Here is a 16,897-nt window from a genome sequence, read left to right as displayed (position 1 = left end):
CCCTCCCAGATTATATTGGCCCAAGGTCCAAGATGTCCTGAAAAACTGACAACTTTTCTATACCTAAAAATATCACACATTTGAAGTCTGCTATTTTGCAATCGTATAGAGGTGAAACATAGAAAAGGGGAGATTTCCAGTGGAACTCAGCATTTGCTTCTAGCCAAAATAAGGCCTAAAATGTTGGACTTCAAATTAATGAGAATTGCTATACAAAATTTAAATTCCTTACTTTAAAATGATCTAAAAGCTTCTTTACGTGAATTTAATGAATGGCCTGCATTTATTGCTTTCACTTTTTCTTTCCATCTGTACCATTGATCTCATGGTAACCAGGGCATAGTAACCAGGGCTTTACAAGTGGAGCAATGCTACAATTATTCTAACATATATATATTTCAGAACTCTCAAAATTCTCTCGTATATTTATTCTCTGTACTACTGTGGCATATGCAGAATATGTAATGCTATGTTTTGGCATAAATCATCAGCACTCATTTAGATTAACGTGTGGAATGCACTTGTAGTTTTGTCCGTTGTGATGAATGCAGCATCTCAAACTCATGCTGATTATGCCTATAATATACCATACTACATAATTTTATAGATTTATAAATACTCAAATAATATACAATTTGTATCCTTAGCTCAGCTCTAAGAAGTAGGAATTCTGATATTACTACTCTCAGAAAGACAAGCATTGTAGATTTCATTTAATTGTGTTTGGGAATGGTATCTCAGTAGTACTTCCTGCACAAAAGTATCTTAAAGCACCACAATTTATGTGTCAAAATCAGTGCAATACAGAACAAAAGCAGGCTATCATTTTTGAAGGTGACTGTAACTGAAAACCCTTTACATCACTTAAACTAATCTATTAATATAGACTCCTATGTTCAGCTTAGCTTTTCTTTCTTTCTTATAGCAGAAACTAAATTGGATTTAAAATTGCACTTTTCAATGAAGGCCAAATTATAAGAGGAAAAAAATTAGAAACGAAAGTCATTTGTCACAACTTAAAATTCGCACCCTCCCTTCTAAGTTGACCTTTAAAGATTAGGTGTTGCACAAAAAAGGGGAAACAATTAAGTTCCTTCTTTACATAAAAATACCAGCCTTCCCTTTGACTATTAAAATATTCAGTTTTTATTGTAAGACATAATAAAGATTTTGTTGAAATTCAGGTGCTGCACAAATGTGAATGAACTATTTAGCTGTGGCTAAAGTGGATTTTTTTTTAATGCTGAAATCTTGGGCAAAGCATCCAACTTTAATCCTTGTATATTTTGTAGCGCATGTAGGAAGGGCATGGTCAATATCCTCCATCCTCTGCCTTTCTGGGCAATACTTATTGGTAAATCCTGTGATACCATTCCTTAAATTTTTATCATTGCTGATATTAAATATATTCTGCCATAGGATTTATTTAATCTTGAAAAGATATGCTCTTAGTACTGGCAGGGATCTCAGAAATGAGCACTTTAGCTCTCTTGTCCGTCATATCATTTCATCATCCTGTTCAGATCAGTTGTTCAATATCCTGTTTCCAGCAATGGCCACTTCCAGATACCACAGAGAAAAGTGCAAAAAAAAAAAAAACCAAAAAAAAAATCCCTGTGATGGACAGCTGTGGAATAACCTGCCTAGTGGAGAAGTTTCTTCCTAACTTTTAATAGGGAGTGGTTGGCTTATGGCCTGGAGGTTTTTTTTATCCTATCTAACATTATTGTGGATGTTCTCATTACCCATATAATCTAGACAAGCTCTTGTCCTTAGTCATATCATTTAGCATTTAATTCCACAAGGTTAATTATATATTGTATACAAGATTATTTAATTGTTAGTTTTCAGTGTCTTGACTTTCAATAGTACTTGATGTCTCCCACCTCTACCCATTTTTTATATGAAGATTATAGGGAAAGATGAGTGCTTGACTTTAACTCCTTGCTTTAGTCACCTCATAACATCTCCCCATTCCCATTTTCAGCAATGAAAGCAAAGCTCTACGCTTCGGCTAGCAACAAATGAAACAGCCCTCCACAATGGGAAGAACTAAGGAAGAGAATCCAGAAGATCCTCACTAAGAAGCCATATTTTGGTAAATCAGAGCAGTAAACTCACAGATCCACACTAAAAATGGATTTGGGGGTTTGCCGTTCACTGAAGCACAGACCAATGCAGTTCCACTGCTGAGCTTGGGGCAGAGCCAGTGTCGGTCATGCCACTGGGCTCGCGGAGGACTGCCAGGTATCCACCAGGTATCTTGGGCCCATTCCTGTCACTCAGTAATGCCCTTAAGTAAGATTATGACTCTTGTAATTGGCTGGTGATGCTAGTGCTCCCCCTTTCTCCAGCTCTCAGTAGTCTGGGAATTTTCGATCTGCAAGGAATGCAAGATCAGCTCATGGTGACTGTTGTACAATACAGATACTGCATCAAAGCACAAAAAACAGAGATTTGTTTTAAAACAGAATGCTTGGCTACGTGTTGGGGGATGGGTAATGTGCTCTATGGGAGTGCAATTTCTAACACACTAACATGGTGCACATTAATTGCTCCATGTAGACCCTGCTGGTGCACTTTAATATAGTGCTTTTTGAAGCAGCACTACCTTAAAGCACATCAGTGCAACAGCAGGGTCTACACAGACCAATTAATGGTCAACATATTAGTGTGCTTTAGAAATCAACCCTCCACCCATAGAGCACCTTACCTCACCATGTATAAAAGCCCAAAGACAAACAGCAGCAGCAAAAACTCCAGAATAAATTAGAACCTTGTCAATTCTCTAAATGCATTTGTAGTGTGAAATCGAAACTGACAAATACTTTTTGTTCCTCCATGCTATTCAGCTAGTGAAGGAGTGAGTCATCAAGCTACTGACAAGCCTTCTCCACTGATCTGTGAAATGGGTCCTAGTGCCTCTTATCTGTCTTGATGTCATCGTGGGATCCAGGCTTGACCTTCTGATGGTCCATTGGTTTGTCACTTTATGTTCCTTTTTGCCTCATTGAACAGCAGATGAGAGTTCAGACGTGTTTTTCACTCATTTTTACACAGTCAAAGACCAAGTCCTTTAAATTTTGCACTGAACATAAAATTTAATTTTCATATTTACATTTTCACCATAGATATATGGTATGAATCACTATGACGCTAAAATGGAATCTGGTTGTTAAACTATAACTTTGCGCAATCAAGGAAGGCATATCCGTTAACATCTGCAGGCCAAAAATACAGTGGATTTTTAACCTGTATGAACTGATTTAGGCCTGGCTTAGATTGGAGATTTGCCCTTATTACAGTCATCAACATAGCTGTGCCTAGTGCAACCTGTGCCAGTAGCAGGCAGAGTCACTATTTGCACTAATGCAGCTTACCTCAGGGTTTCAAGTAGGGGTAAACTTCATCAGTAAGGTAATATCTTCTATTGGACCAACTTCAGTTGGTGAGAGAGACAAGCTTCTGAGCTTGCACAGAGCTCTTCTGAAAGTCTGGGAATGTACTTGGAGTGTCACAGCCAAAAACATGGTGTAACAGATCGTTTTGCATAATGAATTAACACATATATCAAGGGACTATTACAGGATCACTCTGGAAAAATTACCTAAATTTCCTCATAGATTTCCACCACAACTTCAACAATCACCACTCATCCATTAAACTCTTGTTAGAACACTTCCACTCCAGTATTAAACTTCCTGGACACCAATATCAGCTTCAACAATGAAACCCTACAGACAACTATACAAAAAACACACAGATCACCACACAGACCTTCTCGGATCAAAGAACCACCCCAAACACAATAAGAAATATGATATACATTTTAACACACTTAAAAGCACCTTCACCAAACAAGGACACTCCACCAGAGAAGTAGATCACATCATGGAATGGGCCACCCAGATACCTTGAGAGAACCTGCTTCAATATGGAAAAAAAAAACCCTATAACAATCACCCTCCTAGTTGTGACCTACCTTCCTGGACTGGAACCCATACAGGGTATCATTAAACAATTAAAACCCATACTCAGCAGGTCCTCATCCTGAAAGAAATCTTTCCAGAACCCCCTCTGCTGGCCTTCAAACAACCCATCAACCTCTCCAAGCTCATCATCAGAGGCAAGCTCCTCACAGGCTAGGACACACCCACTTAAAGTGGCACAAGACCCTGACAGAACAACCAATGCAAAACCTGTAGACATTTCTCTACTGCTATGGTGATCAACACCTCCCACAACACACCTTTCAAGATCTGTGGGTCCTACACATGCCTGTCACAACATGTGATGTACCTCACCCAGTGTACTAAATGCCCCAATAACTATGTGAGTGAAACAAGATAATCACTATGCTCTTGAATGAGCTATCATAGAAAAGTGATAGACAAAAACTCCACATGACCTGTAGGTGAACACTTTTCACAAAGCGATTACTGTATATCTGACTTCTCCATCCTCATCTTCAAAGGAAACCTGCACAACACCTTCAAAAGACCAGCCAGAGAGCTTAACTTCATAACTTTGCTAGACACTAAAAATCATGGACTGAATAGGGACACTGGAATTATGCCTTATTAAAATAATCTATAACCCTCTAAATCCACCCCTTCCCCCATCTTTTTTCTTTCCTCTCCCCCGTCGGCCATGACTGCAGAGCTGTTAATGGGCCACTTCACCATTACTGTTCCTTTGAAATGTGTTAACTATTTATGCTAAACAATCTGTTCCACCTTGTATTTAGCTGTTGCACTCTGAGTACCTTTCCCAGACCAGAAGAAGAGTTCTGTGTAAGCTCAGAAGCTTGTCTCTCTCACTAAACAAAGCTGGTCCAATAAAATATATTACCTCACCCACCTTGTCTCTATATCATCTTGGGATCAGTGTGGCTACAACAACACTGCATACAACTCAGATTTGAAGCAATACAGCTACAGTGAGGGCTGGCCACTGATGGGCTGATGGTATAGGGTGTGAGGCAAGACCAGGACTGCTCACTCAGCTGCTGTGACTTACCTCATGCTCTATACCCATCATTTCCTCACTCACATGTCTTGCCCTGACACCAACTGGCCAGACCACCTACCATCTTTGTAAGGTCAGGAGCCCCAGTGGGCCAGTCTGTATTCTACCCTGGTCCCCTGACCCGCCGGGGATATTAGCTGGAAGCTCCTTCACAGAGCCATGAGCACGGACATATACCTGTTGCAGTTCACTCCCTCCCCAGCACTTGCCCCACCTGCGATGTGAGGGAGACCCTGGTGCACATATAACTCGAGGGCACCAGGTTCCAGTCCCTTTTCCAGCTCCTCCAGAACCTTCTCCTCAGGTTCTGGCTGCACTTCTCCCCGCACCTCCCGCTCTATGCTCTATCCATGGCCCCACAAAAGTTATGAGACCTCCTTGTCAACCTCGTCCTGGCACTGGCCAAGGTGGCTGTCTGCCATACCAGGAGGAAGTGCTCTGCAACTGTGGGGCCTATTTCTGATCCTCCCTGAAGTCATATCTCTGAGCAGGATTCCTCTGGGCCAAGTCCACTGGCTCCCTGGATATCTTCGAGGAGCAGTGGGTGCTGTCTGGGGTTCTCTGCTTGGTGACCCCTGCTTTTGACCCTATGACCCTCACTCCATTCCTGCTTTCTCATTTGTTGCCTCCTGAAATTTACTTGAGCCCTGGGCCCTGTAGCTCCTCTCCTTAAGCTGAGGGAGGGGCCTTTATATGTGGACGGGCTTGTGCCTGCCCATTCCTTCAGGAACATAATAGGTGCCATGACTTACCCTTCAGTGACTCATCACTCAGGGATGCTGCAGCCACCTATCCCTGAGCAGGGCCCAAGTCAGATGACCCCCAGGCACAAGTATTTACTGACCCTCCAGAGCTGCAAATTAGTTTGTACAACAACACTACTGGGCCAGAAACCCTCCTGCTGCCTGACAGTGTTACAAACTCCCTAGGCTTCCAGCCTGTTCTTGATTCAGTTCGAATTCTTGCCCCTACCCCTGCCTGAGCCTTGATCCAGCCCACTTCAGCCTTGTCCATGCCAAACCCTGACCCTACTCCAGCTCTGTTCCTGACCTGCTCCAGCCCTGCACTCGTCTCCTGAACCCCAGACCTTGGACTGACTAACCCAGCTTTGACCTTTGGCCTGCTTCCTGACTCTGACTACAATCCTGATTTGGCTTGTCCCTGGTTCTGACACATGACCTGTCCCTGGACATTGGTTTCAGCGCTGCCCTCAACCCAGTCCCAACCCTAAGTCTGGCTTTGATCACTTCTCCAGCCACCTAGAACCCAGAATCTGACATAAGGGCCCCCAGCCCTGTGGGGTAGGAGCTGCCATGCTCTCCTCTACTGTTGGAACACATACCCACACCCAGAGAGAGGAGCTGAAAGCCCCTATACTGCTGCCAAGTTCTCTAATTCCTAATTCTACCTCCCAATGAGTTGTTCTGCCTGCACACACACAGAGACCTATCTCTACTAATCAACTTACCCAATACATACACAGGGGGCAAACATATAAGGGGTCAACAGTAAGGTGGCAAAGTTTGGAGATGATACAAAATTATTTAAAATAGTTAAGTCCAAATTGACTGCAAAGAGGGACAAAGGGATCTTTTAAACTGGGTGACTGGGCAACAAAATAGCAGATGAAATTCAATGTTGATAATTGCAAAGTAAAGTGGATACACTCCAGGGGACAGCGTAGGGGAACCCAGGTCCACCCTCTCCAGCAGGCTCTGACCCAGGGCCTTAGTAACCCTGATTCGGCTCCACTTACCCTGCAGGGCCTTGTATCAGCCTCAAGACAGCTTCCCTGGGTCACTTCCTACCTCCCTCTACATCTCAGCCATCTGCCATCTGTCCCTGTGAGGTGCTGCCTTCTGGGCTTCCTGCTTTGGTCCCGGTCCCTTGGATCTGTGGTTTGTCCATTTCCTGGCTTGGTGTGAGTTCCTGTCCTGGAGCTACCAGAACACATCCTTCTCCCTGGCCTGCCAGCACCCAACTGAACTGTCTAGCTGCCTTTTAAACCCCACCTCCAGCCCCATTATGCTTGTCATGGGTGAGGGGGCATGGCCTACTGAGCCCAGAGTTGCTTCTTCCTGTCTAATGAGGGATTTGTACAACCCACCACACCCAGTATGGCCATTCTTATGTTCTTATACACAGAGACCATCCCATTAATTAACCTACACCTATCCATACACAGACTCCCCAGAATTAATCTACACACTCACAGCCCTCCCAGAATTAATCTATTTTCACTCGCAGAGATCCACTACAAATGAATCTAGCCTCCCATTCAGAGAAAGCCAGTTAATTACAGAGAGTAATAGAAATACTGAGAGAGACACATTGCCATAAAAAATAATGGGTTGGATCCTCAGTTTATTAGATTAATGTAGTTCCATTGAAGTCAGTGGAATTATACTGATTTACACTCACTGAGTATCTGAACTAACCATTCCCTTTGTTCCTAACTCTCCTGTAGCAATATACATTCTGCTTTTTACATAGTTGTTGACTGATACCCAATCAGTTTTTCTATAAGAAACAGCTATAGTCAGAGAATTGCTTATATTTTTTAATAATACCTTTCAATCACACCTTGACTAAGTTTAATATAATAAGGCATGTCTTAGTCTGTGTAAAGAAGGCAGACAATACTAAATCAGGGTTATTTCTCTTTCTGACATTTTGATGTATTTTTTATCATTATGATTTCACTATAATAATATATAAATACCATGTTTGATGAAGGTGTCCACAGGCCTTTTGTTGAAGATGTTCAACTGATTACTTTCATGAAATGTTTTCACATTTGTCAGGGGAATACATTCTGAGTGTTGTTTTTCTAAGAAATGGTGGTAAATCTCTATGAAATTTAGAATAATGATTTTCAAGCTGAATAAAAAGCTATTTTATATGGAACAAAGAATTCAATATAATGACATACCAGAGGCTGATTTATCATTCACTTTGGGAGTTTTAATGACAATGGGCTTTCTTATTTATTATTATTTTTGTTTTTCCTATAGACACTATCTTCTTTCTACTGGTTTACCATCATTTCCTAAATCGTACCTTTTAGATGTATAATTTTTTGTATAAAGCTTAAGACATCCTGTACATTAAAGTTGTTTTTATTTCATACTTTGCCTCTTTGTTATTACTTGTATAGCACCAATAGTGTGCATCATACTTCACACACAGTTATAAAGAAAAGATTAAGGACCTTACAGTCTGAGGATCAGATTCTGCCTGACTCTTGAATTAAACAGCTTGTGGTGCTATTTCCTTCTGAGGTAAAGCCCTTTTGGAAAAACCCAACTTTATACTGAGTCAGTCTATAGATGGTTCAGCACATAAGGTCAGACTAATAGACCAAGACCTGATTCTGCACCAATAAAGTCAGTGGGAGGTTTGCTATTCACTTCAGTTATCAAGCTCCAAGAGAAGATCAGGCTGACAAGCCAAACCAGTATTGGCTGCAGAAGTGTGACATAATATACCCCCATGTAACGGCCTGTACCCATATATTCACTACTTTTATATGATTATGATATGTTTTGTACAAAGCATGCCTTGTGAGATATCATTTGAAAAGTTACAAACAGCTGAACATCAATATCCTATTAAAATGTATGTATCTTCATTGAATATGAAGTTATGAGATTTTGCTATATGTTTTGTGAGTCTGGGAGATGCCCACAGACTAGATCAGGGGTAGGCAACCTATGGCACGTGTGCTGAAGGCGGCACGCGAGCTGATTTTCAGTGGCACTCACACTACCCGGGTCCTGACCACCAGTCCGGGGCGCTCTGCCTTTTAATTTAATATTAAATGAAGTTTCTTAAACATTTAAAAAACCTTATTTACTTTATAATATATAACTAAACTATTGTTGTATGTAGACGTATAGAAAGATCTTCTAAAAACATTAAAATGTATTACTGGCACACGAAACCTTAAATCAGAGTGAATAAATGACTCGGCACACAACTTCTTAAAGGTTGCTGACCCCTGGACTAGATCCTCAGAGATAACAAAAGAGTGACCACCACCCAGCCAAGTCTTAAGTGACTATCATCGGCTATTCTCCAGCAGGGGAACTGTAAAGAGACAGTTGCTCGAGCACGTGTACTACAGGGTCTGCCTAACCCATGACACAGCAAAGATTTTTCCCACATCTGGGAAAAAGTATAAATGAGGGACAGTAACATCATCACTTTGCCTGTCTCTTCACCCCACATTTCTACACAAGGAAGCAAGATAATCTGGAAAACAAAGAGATCTCCACTGAGATTTTGGGAGGGGCTGGACCTAACTGGAATGCATTCCATTTAGCATGAGCTGCTGTAAAGTTTTGGCTGAGAAAAATCCTCTTGCTTTTAGAATTATTAGCCTGGTAAAGTTCAGGATTTAGATTGCGGTTTTGCTATTTTATTTCCTTTTGTAACCAACTCTAACCTTCTATGCCAATACCACTTAATAACTTAAAATCAATCTTTCTCCAGCTAATAAACTTATTTTGATGTTTAATCTAAACCAGTCAATTTGTCTAAAGTGTTTGGAGGAACTGCTCAGATTACAGGAGCTGGGGCATGTCTACTACCCTTTGAAGGAGTGGCGAACTAATTAATGAGCTTGCATTGATCAAGAAGGTCTTGAGGAGTGTAAGACCCACGTTTCTGGGGTGCAAGGCTGGGGGAATTTCTCCTTGTATGCAGTTCATGAGTGGCTTGGGAGAGCCTTCATGTAACTGCTGGGAGTGCATCTGCATGCTGATGGCTGAGTGGACAGATCCTGGAGGGGTTTGCTGTTCACTGGCATAGCTGTGTAAGAGACAGCCTGGCCAGGAGATGAAAAGGGGGCACAGGGGTTCCACAGTCTGGATTACACCCAGGGCATGTCAAAAGAAGGTACCCAACAAAAGAGTGGAGTGGGAGAACGGTGCCTCCTCAGTATGGAGGACCCAAATCCCCACAAGCTGTTGTACCATTGTTGACTGCAGTCTTGTTGGGAAATGGGAGCTAAAGGACCTCCTGTTAATGGGCTGTCTTCTCCCAATCTCACTAAAATTTCAGCCTTGGTTAATTTAAAGACATGAATAGACTTCGTACACTGAGACAGTCAATAATTAACTGAGACAAAAAAGAGAAGATTGCTAAGCTAATCAAAATATGTTTTGTCCTTTCTTCATTTACATCTGATTGTTTCCTGAATATGTCAAATTGTGCCTGTGGCTGTCCCATTCAAAGCAAGGGGTAAATATCCTAAGGCCAAGAACAGTATTCACAGGAAGAAATGATAGTCTAAAAACAATGAACTTTTGCTTTTTTTCAAAAAGATAACTATAAATGTATATGTCTAGGTTGCACTTATAATGAACACCTCGCTAAGTATGGATGGTCACTCAGCATAAACTTGTCTTTAATGCAGTTTTAGAGACACAATGTGACTTGCAACATTAACTTTTCATCTTGTTTTCTGTAATGATTTCACTTCTCTAATAGAAACACATGCTTACACAAGCAGATTTTTGGACTGTTATCTTATAATTAAACTATGAGCTTCACTAGTTGTGAGTCCAGCATGACCAGGCATTAATGCATTTGGAAAGGGGGATGTGTTTTTAGATGTCTAACCTAGGACAATTTGTCACTGACACTTCTTAATTATAATAATCCTCAATAAAAGAGGAGGATTTTCCCCTCGAGAATTGCTAGAATAAATTATAATATATCTGGTTATGCAAGATAATCCTGTTGAATAGACGCTAGTATTGTCTTCCTTCTTTACACAGACTACAACTTTATTATATTAAACTTAGTCAAGGTGTGATGGAAAGGTATTGTTAACAAATATAAGCAATTCTCTCACTACAGCTCAGTTTCCTGTAGTAAAACTGATTTTGTATCAGTCCACAAGCACATAAAAAATACCAAATATATTGCTGTAGGAGATTTAGGAACCCAAAATGAAATGTTTCGTTTAGTCTCCTCACAGAAAATCTTTTCCTGCCGAAAACATTGATTTTGACACAGAACCGTTTTTACCCAAAAGAAAATATTTCTTTAGAGATTCTTTAACCAGCCCTATTTATATATTTTTCTAAGATAAAACATTTTAAAATCCAAAGTCTTTTCTTTTAGATTAAGGCAAAACAATAAACTTAAACATTGAAAAAAATTCAAAGTGCCTGATTCTTTCCACACGTACACGGCTATAAATCAGGCCTAAATTAATTGAAATCAATGTGGTTGCCAGCCTTACTAGTGTTTGGCTCCCAATCCTGGAGGAGGGGACACCAGACACCAGATTATTATAGTGTATAATACAGTAGTGCCTAAAGACCCCAACTGAAATTGGGTCCCCATTTTTTCTAGGCACTATACAAATACACACACACACAGAGTTTCTGTCCCAAAGAGCCTACAGTCTAAATAGACAAGACAGGCAAATGGTAGGAGAGGCAACAGGCGTTAAGAAGTAACTTGACCAAGGTCATACATAAGTGATAAGCCAGCATTAGACCCCAGGTCTCCTGACACCCATGCTGGTGTCTTGTCCACCAGAATGTACTAGCAGCTTCTGAATGCCTTTGGTGCTGTCAGCTTCCACTTCCTGGCAAACATTACCTGGCCTTTGCACCTTGGGGCTGCAGCCAGGAACTGGGGACATCTGAGGGAAATGGAGAGAAAAGGGTGGGGAAATAAAATATCTTTACTTTTTTTGTTCCAAATTAAAAAAAACAAAATGATTGTTATACTTCCATGGACCCTCCCCAGTTTGAAAAATGTCATTAGGGTTAAAAGTCAAGGATAATGCCAATCCAACAAGCTTAGTCTCTTGGAAAGTCTGTGCTTACACTGTAGCTTAATATACTGTAGCTGTCAGGAAGGTCATTTGGCAGCTGCTCTCTCTTTTCTTCCTCAGCTGTGTTTTGAGATTCACCAGCTGCAGTAAAATTTTCATGTAATTCTTCTCCAGGCCAATAAAAATCATAACCATTTTCATTTTCAGTAATTACATTGTCATCAGCTTCAATTTCAGTGCCTTTTAACCTTTCTGAACCTTTTTCTCCTTGTAACAGATGGTCAATAAGTTTCTTTATTATCTCTTCTTGTACCTCTACCAAGTACCTAGTTGCTTCTAGTACCTTCCTGACCACATATTCACTTCCATTTCCTCTCTCTCCTATAATTTGCTATCAATACCCTCTGGTCCAGACATAAATTCCAAATTTTCTCTCTGGACACAGCTTTAGATTTCTTGATCAAACTGTAATTTTAATCTAAATCATAAAAAAGCAGTTCTCTACATGTAGTTTTCAGAGGGGAAAAGGGCACATTTTTATAGCCATGAAAGACAAATCGGTTGTGTACACAGTGCTCAAGTTCTGATCCCTGCTCTAGACACTTTGGATCCCTGATGTCAGTAAGGTGACAGCAGTGTAAAACTGGTGCAATGGAATGGTGAATTAGGCCCTAAGTGCATTTAATAAATCTGAGATTTGAAGCCTGCTTCTTGTAAGAATTGAGAAAGAGAGCTGATCTCTGCAAGAAAAGGAATCAACCTCTTGCATTGTCTCATGGTACTGTTATACTTGTCACTCAGGTCTGTCTGTCCTGGACAATTGCACCACAGACAAATGATGCATTTGTTTTAAAAAATCCAACAAATCTTGCTGCAGCTGCCCTGAGCTAACACCTGCTGACTCTTCAGCACCATCACAGAGCCTGAAAAGGGAGTGTTCTCCTCCTTTGGGGTGTCTACTCTTAAGCACTGCAGCAGCACAGCTACTGCACTGCAACTGTGCTGCCATAACTCTGTAACAGACACTTGCTACAGAGACTGGGGGATGGGGGAGGAGGAGGATTTGCATTGCTGTAGTAAATCCACCCCCTTGAGATGCAATAGCTAGGTAAATGGAAGAATTCTTCTTTCAACCTAGCTGTGCCTACACTGGGACTTAAGTTGGCTTAACTATGTCTCTCAGTGATGTGAATTTTTCATATCCCTGTGCAACATAGCTAGGTCAGCCTAAGTTTCAGGTTTAGACCGGGTCTTATTGTCTGGTCTCCCACTACAAAGCATGTCCTCTTGGCTCTCTTGATCCATTTTGAACAACTGCTGAAATATCAGTCATAAGGGATAGGAGAATCTAGCTACTTATCTGTTTGTCTACACAGAATCAGAGCCTTTGATTGCATACCCTTTAAAATGTTTGTTCAAAGCCTATTTCAAATGCTGGTGTAGAAAGACATAATGTGTCAGTCATGCCCCAATGAGTTAACTCCCTAGGATGAAGGAAAACATTTCTGAGGAAAAGTAAATTAACATCATCACTAATTAATTGTAAACACGGAGGGACAGATTGTGTACTACATCTCCTGAGAGATTTTCTTTTGCACCTTGCCCTCCTTCCCCCCTCCACACTTCAATTCAGATCTCAGACAAAATGGAGAATCTGGTCCATTGTATGTATTTAACTCATACGCTAGTGATCATTAAATACACCCACAAACTCCATTCATAATGTCAGACTCAGTGAACCTACAAGAATGAATCTGCACACTTGCAAACAGGTTATTATCTAGCCTTCCTGGTATACAGCTGCTTGAAGAGCAGCATAGCTCTATGTGCTTGAAATTGGCCTTGATGTATTTGCAGCATCCTCTGGGTGCCTTCTGACATCTACAAAGGAAAGCTTTGTAATAGGACACCTTCCCTGATGAAATAATTTTACATAATGGCTTCCACTCAGCTGATTCCTTCCTCCATTCCTAGCTCTGTAGACTTGGAAGTTCTGTTTCTGGGACAGGAGTTAGTTTCCAGATTTACCCAGCATGATCTGTAGTGTTTCTCTCACTATATGTTGGTGCAAAGCTAGTGGGATTAGTGGAATAATGATTGGATATTGGATATTTTGAGATATCTACCATGCAGGGAAACTGCCAAGTGCTCTAATGCCTTCAACAAATGACTCAATTTCCTTCAGGCAAGGATTCAGCTGTTGGTGATGACAAGACAAAAAGGGGTTCCTGTGAGTGCAAGGTAGACATTCCATGTTTCCCATGCGATCTCCTTTGCATCCCCCAGTACATGCCAAGACTTTGTCACATCCTGTTAAAACATGACAACTGTGAGAGCTTTGCCCTTTACTTTGCCTCAGGTTGCAGCTATTTTATAAGCCACAAAGTACCTGTCATTCTTCCTGCAGCCCAAAATAATCAAGAGCTCATCACTTTCAGATACAATAGTCACTGAAATAATCATATTGTCTGTATCTGCAGTCCTGATAATGATTTTGTCACATCCATAGACTGATGTAGCAGTAGTAGGAACAGAAGGAAGGTACTTAGGCTGGGGGAATAGAGGTGTATGGAAATACTCAATATATTGTACCTCACTGTCCCAAGTGTTAGAAGTTCCTTTAGTACCATTTTGCCTCTCACAAATTTATCTGTCCCTTTAAACATTAGCTAACGGCCACATTTTCAGAAAAGCTCAATTCTCATTTAGGCATCAAAATAAGGAACCAGCTTTTCAAAAGAGCTCATCATGTTGACTGCTGAGGTTTGAAGATCTGGCCATAAATGTCAGTCAGAACTGCTGAGAGCTGAGCACTTGAAAATCTGTCCCTGGGCATGTGACAAAATCTGTCCCATATCAGATCTCAGTACAATTGACAAAATAACGATCGGGATCATTAACACTGTTGTTTCTTCAAATCCAGTGTTAGCTCCCAATGTTATGGATAACAAAGAAAGATGCCCATTATTTCCAATGGATTTTAGGTCAGGTGTTTAGGTCCTTTCTCTTTCAAAGCAAGATTCTTCACTAAGGTTTTGTCAAGTCTAATTTTAAATTTGCCAAAAAGTGGGGTTTCCACTTCTTCCATTGGGAGGCTGTTCCACAGACTTACATGGCAGAAATTTTCTTCATACTCATCCTAGATTTCACATTGCTATTTTTGTACCATTTCTCCTCTGTACTATTGAAAAAATGTCTACTCCTGCCGTAATATTTACACCTTTCAAATTCTTTTAGCTGGACAAATTTCCCCCATAGTCATGTTATAGCTAAGCTTGGTGTATTCAATTAACACTTTTCCTTATGAGCCAATCCTCCATATCCTTAGTAATTTTTGTTACTCTTCTCTGATCTCCTTCTATATTATCATCGTTTTTCTTTTATTAAAGTGCCCAGGTATGACTAAAAATTCCCAGGTCAGTCATAACAGAGCCATAACGTAAGGAGCTGTTACATCCCTATTCTATGTATAAAGTTCAATATGGGGATGGTTTCTAGGTTTGTCACATTCAATTGCAAACTCATGTCTTATTTAAAGCCTAACCCAGAGCTCACTAAAGCCAATGGTAATCTTTCCATTATCTTTAACAGACAATGAATCAAACACTTACTGTCCACTGTCATTCATATCTTTCTTTCTACATCCCTGTCTCCCAGAGTTCCTCCTCCTCTTGAATAATTGTTTTGGATTATTCCCTGTCCTGCCCAACATCCTCCAATTCTTTAGCTTGAATTTTTCTAAGTTAAATGAGGGTGAGGTTTTTATCTGTATTCACTTTTCTTATTGTATTAGACATAGACTTGCATGTTCTATTTTATTTTGCTTGGTAATTCACTTTGTTCTATCTGTTACTATTTGGAACCACTTGAATCCCACTTTCTGTATTTAATAAAATCACTTTTTACTTATTAATTAACCCAGAGTATGTATTAATACCTGGGGGGGGGCGCAAACAGCTGTGCATATCTCTCTATCAGCGTTATAGAGGGCAAACAATTTATGAGTTTACCCTGTATAAGCTTTATACAGGGTAAAACGGATTTATTTGGTGTTTGGACCCCATTGGGAGTTGGGCATCTGAGTGTTAAAGACAGGAACACTTCTTTCAGTTTAAGCCTGCAGCTGTTAGGGGACTTGGTTCAGACCTGGGTCTGGGTTTGCAGCAGGCTAGTGGGTCTGGCTCAAACCAGGCAGGGCACTGAAGTCCCAAGCTGCTAGGGCAGGAAAGCAGGGGCAGAAATAGCTTGGCACATCAGTTGGCAGTTCCCAAGGGGGTTTCTGTGATCCAGTCCATCACACCTATTTTTATTTATGGGTCTTATTTTGTCCACAGAACTACATATAATGTGAAAGATATCATCCCTTTAATCCTAGAATGAGGCATAAATTGGTTCAAAGTTTCACCTATAAAATGAACATGCAGCAACTGATTTTGAATCAGATGCACAGACACAAAGGATCAACCAAATATTGTAACAGAACAACTTTAGAATTAAGTTTCTTGTAATATAGAGGAGGGTACGGAAGCCAAACTCCGAACTAGACACTTAAATAGTTCCAAACACTGCACAACTATAAAGTGTCAGAGTTTAAACATAGTCACATTGCTAAAATTGCTTAGCATACATCCCAAGATGCGCTCAATTACATTTTTTGTACTCTTTGAGGCAGAGTATCAAAGGATAGCAGTGGCAAGCGTCAGATTCGACACTATCACTTGTACATTCAAGTACCTGACTGAATCTGTAAATCAGATGCTTATCTGTTTAAGTATCTTTGAGGGTGCATGAAAAATTAAATGTGAAAAAATTGAGGCCGTGTTAAGGTATGTTGAAAATTTGACATTTTTATATGTCTAACAAAAAAAATTGTTTATTGAAAAGAAAACTCTTAAAGTCTCTGTCCATGATGACAGTGTCACATGAACTTAATGGCCAGTCCAAAACAACAGGACTTCTGTGGTTTACTGGACATGCCTCCATGCTACTCCTGGCTATCATTGCAGGCTCAATAGCTCCATCTCTTTAAGCCACGGGGAGATAAGTAGTAGCTCAGGACAGCAGGGAAAGGCA

The sequence above is a fragment of the Mauremys mutica genome, chromosome 3 (assembly GCF_020497125.1).
Source record: "Mauremys mutica isolate MM-2020 ecotype Southern chromosome 3, ASM2049712v1, whole genome shotgun sequence".
Taxonomy (NCBI): domain Eukaryota; kingdom Metazoa; phylum Chordata; order Testudines; family Geoemydidae; genus Mauremys; species Mauremys mutica.
The sequence above is the reverse complement of the archived record's forward strand: the minus strand, read 5'-3'. Positions refer to the sequence as shown.